Source organism: Mastomys coucha, unplaced genomic scaffold (assembly GCF_008632895.1).
Source record: "Mastomys coucha isolate ucsf_1 unplaced genomic scaffold, UCSF_Mcou_1 pScaffold14, whole genome shotgun sequence".
In the NCBI taxonomy this organism is placed as follows: domain Eukaryota; kingdom Metazoa; phylum Chordata; class Mammalia; order Rodentia; family Muridae; genus Mastomys; species Mastomys coucha.
The window spans coordinates 49,708,105-49,717,166 of record NW_022196896.1 but is presented as its reverse complement, the minus strand read 5'-3'; the positions used below and the strand labels follow the sequence as shown (position 1 = coordinate 49,717,166).

General features: G+C 44.7%; 1 pseudogene; it reads left to right on the top strand.

Annotated features, from left to right (window-relative positions):
• The first annotated feature begins 903 nt into the window (after positions 1–903).
• On the top strand, positions 904–1,000 carry LOC116089655 (annotated as a pseudogene).
• Positions 1,001–9,062: the final 8,062 nt, after the last annotated feature.

The following is a 9,062-nucleotide window of genomic DNA, read 5'->3' as shown; positions in this document are numbered from 1 at the left end:
TGACTTATTCCCAAGAGCCTGTTTTCTATTTAAGCAACAGAGTTTAAATATCCATCTTTCTAGTAAGAAAAATATAAATTCATGTTTTAATTACCCCAAATATTTGGTTATAAAACAAAATAAGTTCATGGTTCCAATTGTTTCAAAGGAAATTTAGGGCTGGCAGTGGGTGAAGGAACCTGCCACTGGGCCTGATGTCCTGACTTTGGTTTCTACCACACTTGGTAAAGCAATGAGTCCTGCTGAAAGACCCCCTGTAGGGAGAGCCCCGCTAGAGTTTCGGGAAAACGTGCACCCACAGAAACACGAGAGACCATCTTGATGCAAACACACAAGGCAGTTTAATATCAGAGCTCCGGGTCGACTCATATCTCATGCAAGAAACAGAGGAATCGCCCTGAGGCTCAAGGGTTAGGGGTTTATATAGGAAAAAGGTCTGGGGGAACAGGGGACTCGGTGTAACTATACACGATTGGCTAGTTCAAATATCAACTATAGTACGTGCAGATCAGAGCAGGAATTCTTAAGGTTGGTGCTAATCTGAGTCAACAGAGCATTTGGCTGACCTCAAACCATATCTAAGAGAACTAGATGGCCCATTACTCAGTTGGGTCGTCTGCCCAGATATGTCCTTGCATGTTTTCTCTTATTTTTATGGTTTATCTCTTCTTGGCCTGCTAGTTCCTGGGATGTCTAACAGCTTGCTTGCTTTTGTTCAGGCCTATTTGGACATGCTCGGGCCTGATCCACTGTGTTTTTCTCAGGCTTGTAATTTTCTTATTAGCCAGCACAGGCCTCAAACTTAATTTTCCTTTTACTGCAAGTTGACCTCTGACCTCCATGTGTGTACACATTCATATACAGTGAGAATGAGTAAATAAAATGTAACAATAAAAGAGGGGTCCTGCCCCAAGAGGCACTGCAGGTTTGGCTGCTGTGTTACATGTGTGTCAGTAGGTGGCAAAGAGGTTAGAGTGATGCTCAGTGATGGCCTCAAGGTGCTGCTAGTTGGTCCTCCTGAACACTGTCTGTATTTTTTACCAGGTACACCATTTACCATTCAATTTGTCCCCTGGTGTCTACATGTAATTTATGATTACCTTTTGTGGTGGTTTGAATGGGAATGGCCCCCATAGATTCATGTGTTTGAATGCTTGGCCCATAGGGCGTGGCACTATTAGGAGGTGTGACCTTGTTGGAGGAAGTGTGTCGCTCTGGAGGAGGGTGTTGAGGTCATATATGTTCAAGCTATGCCCAATGTGATAGACAGTCTCCTTATGTTGCCTGTGGATGTAGATGTAGAAATTTTAGCTCTTTCTCCAGCACCATGTCTGCCTGCACACTGTCATGATGATAATGGACTAATCTTCTAAAACTGTAAGCCAGCCCCAACTAAATGTTTTCCTTTATAAGAGTTAAAATGGTCATGGTATCTTCTCACAACAATGAGAAGCTAAGACACCTCAGAGTATGAAATGCTCACCATAGATAGTGCTTGTCTTAGCTACGTTTAATTATCACCTTGACACAGATTACACCCATCTGATCAGAAAGCCTTGAATGAGGCATTACCTCTATCATATTGACTGTGAACATTACCAGAAGGCTATTTTCTTGATTTTCCATTGATATAGAAGAGCCTAGCCCACTATGGGTAACACCATCCTTAGGCAGGTAGCCCTGAGCTATATAAGAAAGCTAGTTGACCATGAGGCTGAGAGTGAGTGAACCAGACAAAAAGCAAGGAGGTAGTGTTCTTCCGTGGTCCTGACTCCAGGTTCCTGCCTTGAATTCCTAGGGATTGAACTGAGGTTCTCGTGCTTGCAGGTCAGCACTTTACCACCTGAACTATCTCTCCAGTCCCTAAAGTTTGATTTGGCAAGTAATAGGAATTATAAATTCTTGCTAGCTTGTAGAAAAGACACACAATCCAGGCATTTTATTTACAAGCTAAAAGCCTAGGATGGGAAGGTTTGGAGCAATTCTAGCTTATTTCCCAGGCATAACATCCTTTGTTACTTGCTGTTTTCTGGCTATGTGCTCATGGTCTGTCTCCTCTTGGACCATCTTCATCCTCCCTTGTTCTCCTCTCTCCCTCTCTTTTCATCTCTCTTGAGATACCCTCAGTCAATCCTCAAGTCCCACCTTTCTCCCTCCACTGCCTAATCGCAGGCTCTAGTCTTTTACTGACCAGTTGAGTTGGGGAACAAAGCTTACATAGCATCACCTGGTATACATGAGGATCTGCTCATCAGAATTTGGAGTCAGTATTTAGATAAAAGCAGCACCAGACCAACCACCTATATAGCAAATTTATTTCCCATCCAAATTTTCCAGTCTCAAACATTTGTAGAGCCTCTAGAAATAACTGAAGGTCCCAAACACTTTGCTCTAATAGATATGAAGTCCTGAAGTCTGAAGCTCAATTGAGAGAATAATAACTGTTAGAGGCATTAGGGAAAAATTTCTCTGCAGGGACAAGAAGCCCCATATGCTGTGCCTGGGAACCTGCCAATTTGTCTGCCCATCATCTGCAGCTCCTGTGGCATCAAGAGGAAGATGCTGTGATTCTGAGCCTAATTTGGATGCAGGAAGCAGACACTGCTCACAGCAGAAACTACACCAGTCATTTGAAGTACTAAGAAGTTTTAAAGCATCCAATTCTTTCTTTTTAAAGTTTAGAGCAGGGAAGGATGAACAGGGTTCATATTTTTTGAAGGTGAACATCAAATATTCCTCTGGGTTGGGGGGAGAAAAAGACAGGTCTTTTTGGTCTCCAGTGGATAAAAAGGGTCTGAGAGCAAACACAGGTGATAGTCTACACAGCGGGGAAGACAGAGAACAGAGAGCTGAAGGAAACTGTGGATGGTGGTGCATGCCCATCGTACAAAATTAAGCAGAGAGGGAGCAGGAAGGTCAGGAACTCAAGGCTATTCTGGAGGTGGTAGTGAGTTACAGGAGAACAGGTTTTGGAAGGAAAGACCATTAATTTGCTAAGATTTGAAAACTGCCACACTGGGACAAAGAAAATGCAGATACGCAAAAGGAATCTTGGTCTTTGCAGGCCACAGTGTAAGCTACCATGGGCTAAACGGCTCAAATCCTAGAAATGGATTCCTTACAGATCTAAGGAATGGTCATCCAAGACCAAGGGAGTGGCTGGGGAAGTTTCATCTGAAGCCTCTTCTCTTGAGTTGGTAGAGCGGTCTAGCATGTTTATGTTCCTCTTGCTTGTGTGCTTGGATTGGAGGGAACCAGGCTTGCTATAAAGACACAAGCCATACCAAGAGGGTCCAGAGCCCTCTAAACCTTAGTCCTACCTCTCAGTATGGTCAAAGATCTCGCCAGCCGTTATTATCACATTGGAGGTTACGCTACATATCAACACATGAGTAAATAATTGTTACTGTTAGCAAATGGTGAAAATACAGATCAACGAACTGGGGTTTGATGAGTTGGATATCTCAGCCTGAGGTCACACCAGAGAATGACAGAGTTTGGGTTTACACCAGGACTTGGCTTCTACCTCCAACTTGGCTTCCTCACCCCAACTTCCACGAAGCTGAACATTCTTTATCCAAACATCAGGAGGAAGACATGGGAGCAAAGTGAGTGAAGTACCACAAGAGAGAGCCTAGCTTTGAGTGGCCCTTTGTCTCCTTTGCCTTGGACAAAGTCTGACTGGGGTATCAACAGAATTTCTACATGAGAAGGCTGTGGGTCATTCTTCAGGGTCTTTGGAGCTCTGGAGAGATGCCACAGGTTGGCTGCAGGTCCATGCTGCTCCAGTGTGTGAAAAGGAGAAGAAAGTGAATTCTACAAACTTGAAGTACTTTTCCTGGGCAAAGTTCTTGAAGGGTAATCTGTACACAAAGAAAAGGGAGAGAGTAGCAGCCTTCGGATGAAGATGTAGAACTCTCAGCTCCTCCAACACCATGCCTGCCTGAATGCTGCCATGCTCCCACCTTGATGATAATGGACTGAACCTCTGAACCTGGAAGCCAGTCCCAATTAAATGTTGTCCTTATAAGAAAAAAGAAAAAGAAAAAAGAAAAAGAAAAAGAAAAGGGGATTAGTTCCTGCCGCCACCAAGTTTTTTACCGAAATGAAGTGATTTTAGATGAAGCCCATAGTCCTTTGTGAGAAAGTAAAAGACTGTTTTTTTTTCTTTTTATTGAAAAATTTTTCTTACCTAATATATCCTGGTTACAGTTTCACCTCCCAGTCCCTCCCCACCTCTTCACAATAATTAATAAGATAAAAACTAACCCGACTAATATAGAAGTAAAGGATCACAGCCATTCATTGGACTGAGCACAGGGTCCCCAATGAAGGAGCTAGAGAAAGGAATCAAGGAGCAGAAGGGTTTGCAGCCCCTTAGGACGAACAACAATAAGAACTACCTAGTACCCTCGGAGCTCCCAGGGACTAAACCATCAACCAAAGAGTACACATGGAGGGACTCATGTCTCCAGCAGCATGTGTATAGCAGAGAATGGCCTAGTCGGTCATCAATGGGAGGAGAAGCCCTTGGTCCTGTGAAGGTTCTATGCCCCAGTGTAGCGGAATACCATGGCCAGTAAGCAGGAGAGGGTGGGTTGGTGAGCAGGGGGAGGGGGAGGGAGCAGGGTTTTTTTCCCCCCCCAAAGGAGAAACCGGGAATGGAGATATCATTTGAAATGTAAATAAAGAAAATATCTATTAAAAAATACCTAACACATCAAGTTCAGTGACCAGAAGCAGGTTCTCAGGGTGAACCAGGAAGTTGGGTGAGGTTCATTTGGGCCCTGTGGCATGTAGTGCTGATCGTAAGAAATCAAGTTCTAAGTTTTCACGTTTCTTTTGTTTAGAAGCTGTAGGAGTAGGGGTGTAGGTAGGAGTAGGGGCATAGGAGTAGGGGCGACATGCTTGGCAGTGGATCCAACTTTTTGGAGAAGGGACAGGTTGCAGCTGTGAGTATAAAGGGGAACTGTGGATCAGCTTTTGTGCACAAAGCTGTGAATGTAAATGGGAAAGGCAGCTCTCACCTATCTAGTTCCCTCTCTTTTCCTCCCCTCTTCTCCCCTGTTCTTCTCTCCCCACCCCCTTTTTCCCAAAACCATATTTGGAGCCCCCCAAACGATTAAGTAGAAAGATCTTGTTAGCAGGAGAAGGATTTGCTCAGAGGTAGAACATCGATGAGGATTGATGGAGACTCCCAGCTGGAAATACTCACTGCCTCCTCCCCTTCATATGTCTCCCAGTGTAGACGACTTTAGGGTTCTTGGAAAGACTTCTTGCTGTTGAAGATGGCAACTCGAGTAGATACTACAGGAGAAGCAACCAATTTGAACCGTCAAGATGCCTGGCAGCCTGAGTTGGGTTCCCTGCGACAGGCAGGAAGGAGAAGAGACCTGACTTCTCTGAGTTGTCTTCTGATCCCCACACATGTGCTTTGGCACACACATAGGCACATGTGATACCTGTACAGTAAGTAAAATAAATGTAATTTAAAATGTTTTAAAAATGTATTTTCAATTTTAATATGTGTATGTGAATGTGTCTGCACATGAGTATATTCACATGAATACAAGTGTTCAAAGGAGGTCAGAGGTGTCAGATTCTGCCCCCTCCCCCCCAACTCCCGGGAGCTGATGCTAAGGACAGAATGTCAGCTGCCTGGGATGGATGCTGGGAACTGAACTGAGGTCCAAACTCTTAAGCGCTGAGCCAGCTCTCTGGTCCTAATAAAAAGAAAGTCTTTAAGGAAACAGTGAATCCATTTGTCACCCTTATGAATTTGGTTCGGAGAAGGTATTGACAAAGGCTGATGAAGATCTCCAGGAAGGCAGAGCAGAAGCCGGCGTGGCTTCTGTGTGGTGGCAATGGTATGTGTCATAGGGAAAGAGAAGAGTCCAAAAGTGGGCAGTGTCACTTTGTAGACCGTGAGACTGCAGTTAGCCCCAGGCTATGGCAGTGACTAACAACTTTTCTGTGCCAGTGCTTTTAGAATATGTTTATATACCACATGTAATGAATGACTCAACTAAGTCATAAAGGGCCTGGGTGCCAGAATACATAGACAGCCCCAGGTTGGAAAGAACCTGCCTCCATAGCAGGCACTAACAGCTGCCTTGAAAAGAAGGTTAAGTACTGTGTGTCCTCTCTCCAAACTGACACAGTAACCCAGAGGCAATTTAGCATCTATAATGACTACCTTACTGTCCCTTAGGCCTGTCCTAACTCCTGACTCACAGAAGACTCGATCGGTATGTGTGGGAAGGCACACTTAAATTCTATTAAGTAAAATGGATAAGAGACCAGTGGTTTGGATGGAGCTCCAGCCATGAGCTAGATGGGCAAACCAACCTGTAGCAAGTAGAGAGAAAGGTTTGCTCTGTGGTGGATGGCCTGCCTAGCATTGCAAGGCCCTAGGTGCTATCCACAGCCCAGCAAGGTCAGACAAGCAGAACCAAGACAAAACAAACATGGAGTTCTTAAGCTGGAGTCCCATGTCTCCAAGGCCTTGTCTGAGTGGGAGTCCAAGCTCCTCAGCCTGGCTCAGGGGAGAGGCTCATCCTGTTTTACAGAGGGAAGTGTTGCCTCATTCTAGAACTGGCCACTTAAGATCGTTAAGCTCAGGGGCCAGAGAGATGATTCCATGGTTAAGGGTGGTCAGAGGACCCAAGCCTCAGTCCCCAGGGCCTACATCCAGTGGCTCATGACTGCCTGTAATGGTTTGTAGATGCTCGGCCCAGGGATGGGGCACTATTAGAAGGTGTGGCCCCACTTGAGTTGGCGTTGCTTTTTTGGAGTAGCTGTGGCCCTGTGGGTGTGAGCTTTAACACCCTCATCCTACCTACCTGGAATAGAGTCTTCCACTAGCAGCCTTCAGATGAAGACATAGAACTCTCAGCTCCTCCTGCACCATGCCTGCCTGAATGCTGCCATGTTCCCACTTTGATGATAATGGACTGGACCTCTGGACCTGGAAGCCCGCCCCAATTAAATGGTGTCCTTATAAGAGTTGCCTTGGTCATGGTGTCTGTTCATAGCAGTAAGATCCTAACTAAGACACTGCCTATCTACATAACTACCTAACTCTAGCTCCAGGGGATCTGACACCCTCTTCTGGCCTCCAGCAGAACCTGCATTCATGAGCATGCATCCCTTCACCATCAACACACACACACACACACACACACACACGCCCACACACACACACACCACACACCACACACACACACACACACACACACACACACACACACATACACACTCACTAAATTTTTTGTAAAAGACCTTTAAACTCAATTTGCTGGAATTTTGTCTTTTGACAACTCATGATATCTATTACACTATATTGTACTACAACATCTAAGATGTTGAGGTACTGCCGTTTACAATGACATCCGGTGTGATTGGCCCTTTCCCTCACAGATGGGAGAGTAGCAAAGAATCTATCTATCTTAGAGAAGAGCCTAACCTCCCAGTTTTACAAGATCACTGGAGACACAGAGGAAAGGTAAGTTTGGTGAGGTGGAACACTTAGGTACATGAATGTACCTCTGTGCTGGCTAGTTTCATGTCAACTTGACACATGATGAAGTCATCTGAAAGGAGATAACGTCAATTAACAAAAGACCTCCATAAGATAAGGTTGTAGACAAGCCTGTAGGTCATTTCTTAGTTAATGATTGATAGGGGATCAATCACTGTGGATATTGCCACCCCTGGGGTTATATAAAAAAGCAAACCACGATGAGCAAGCATCCCTCCACGGCCTCTGCATCAGCTCCTTCCTCCGGGTTCCTGCCCTGTTTGAGTTCCTATCCTGTCTTCCTTCAATGATAAACATCAATGTAGAAGAATAAGCCAGATAAACCCTTTTCTTCCCAATTTGCTTTCGGTCATGTTGTTTCATCACAGCAATAGTAACCCTTACTCAAACAACCTCTGAGTTTTATTCCCTTCTAGCCTGGACCCTAGCTCTTTAGAGACTTAGAAGCCCAAGATATACATCTTGTTATTGTGGGAGCAGATTCTCATTAGGAAAGCCAGAGGAGGAAATGGCTTTTTGTAGGGATGGAAGGGTACAGCAGTGGTAGTCCTGTGGTCCTCTGAAGCTTTCTGTGTCAGCACCAGACAGTCTGTAGACACTTTGTAGTCCTGGTAATGCTGGAGCCCTGCACTATAGAAATAGCCCAGTACTAATTTTTAAATTGTATTTTTGATTTAAATTTGTGTGTGTGTGTGTGTGTGTGTGTGTGTGTGTGTGTGTGTGTGTGTGTGAGTGAAAGTGGATTTTTCAACTAAATGCCAGGAAGCTGAGACTGGGACAGGTTAGTCTTTTTGCTGCCAAACAAAACCAAGACCAGCTGACTGCAAGCTGGTGCTGGTAATCCCAGCACTTGAAAGGCAGAGACAGAAGGTTCACTATAAATTTGAGAGCAGCCTGGTCTACAGAGGGAATTCAATACCAGTCTGAGGTACAATGTGAGATTCTGACTCAAAATAAAGCACAAATTCAAACAGGGTTATGGTGTAGCTCAGTGGGAACAGTACTTACTGGCATGTACAAGGTCCTTGGTTCAAGACCCAGTACAACAAACAGATGCATTAGTGCCTTCTTGCGGTGCTCCATCTGAGACTGGATAGTCTCACATTGGTTATACACAGTCAGGGTTATATACAGTCAGGGGAAGCTGTTCAGCCCCCAAAACTGAACACCTCAGAATGAAAGGGAGACTTATGTAACCCTAATGGGGATGGCTTGGGAGCTCCCAAGAGTTACTGCTCTGAGTCTACACTAGAAAGCTCTCTATGGGCAATGGCAGCATGGAAAACTGCCCATTCAGGAAGAACTGAGCACAGGTGTACCTGTGTGAGCATTCCCTTTGTTCTTGTTCTTGTTCTTGTTCTTGTTCTTGTTCTTGTTCTTGTTCTTGTTCTTGTTCTTGTTCTTGTTCTTGTTCTTGTTCTTGTTCTTGTTCTTGTTCTTGTTCTTGGTCTTGGTCTTGGTCTTCTTCTTCTTCTTCTTCTTCTTCTTCTTCTTCTTCTTCTTCTTCTTCTTCTTCTTCTTC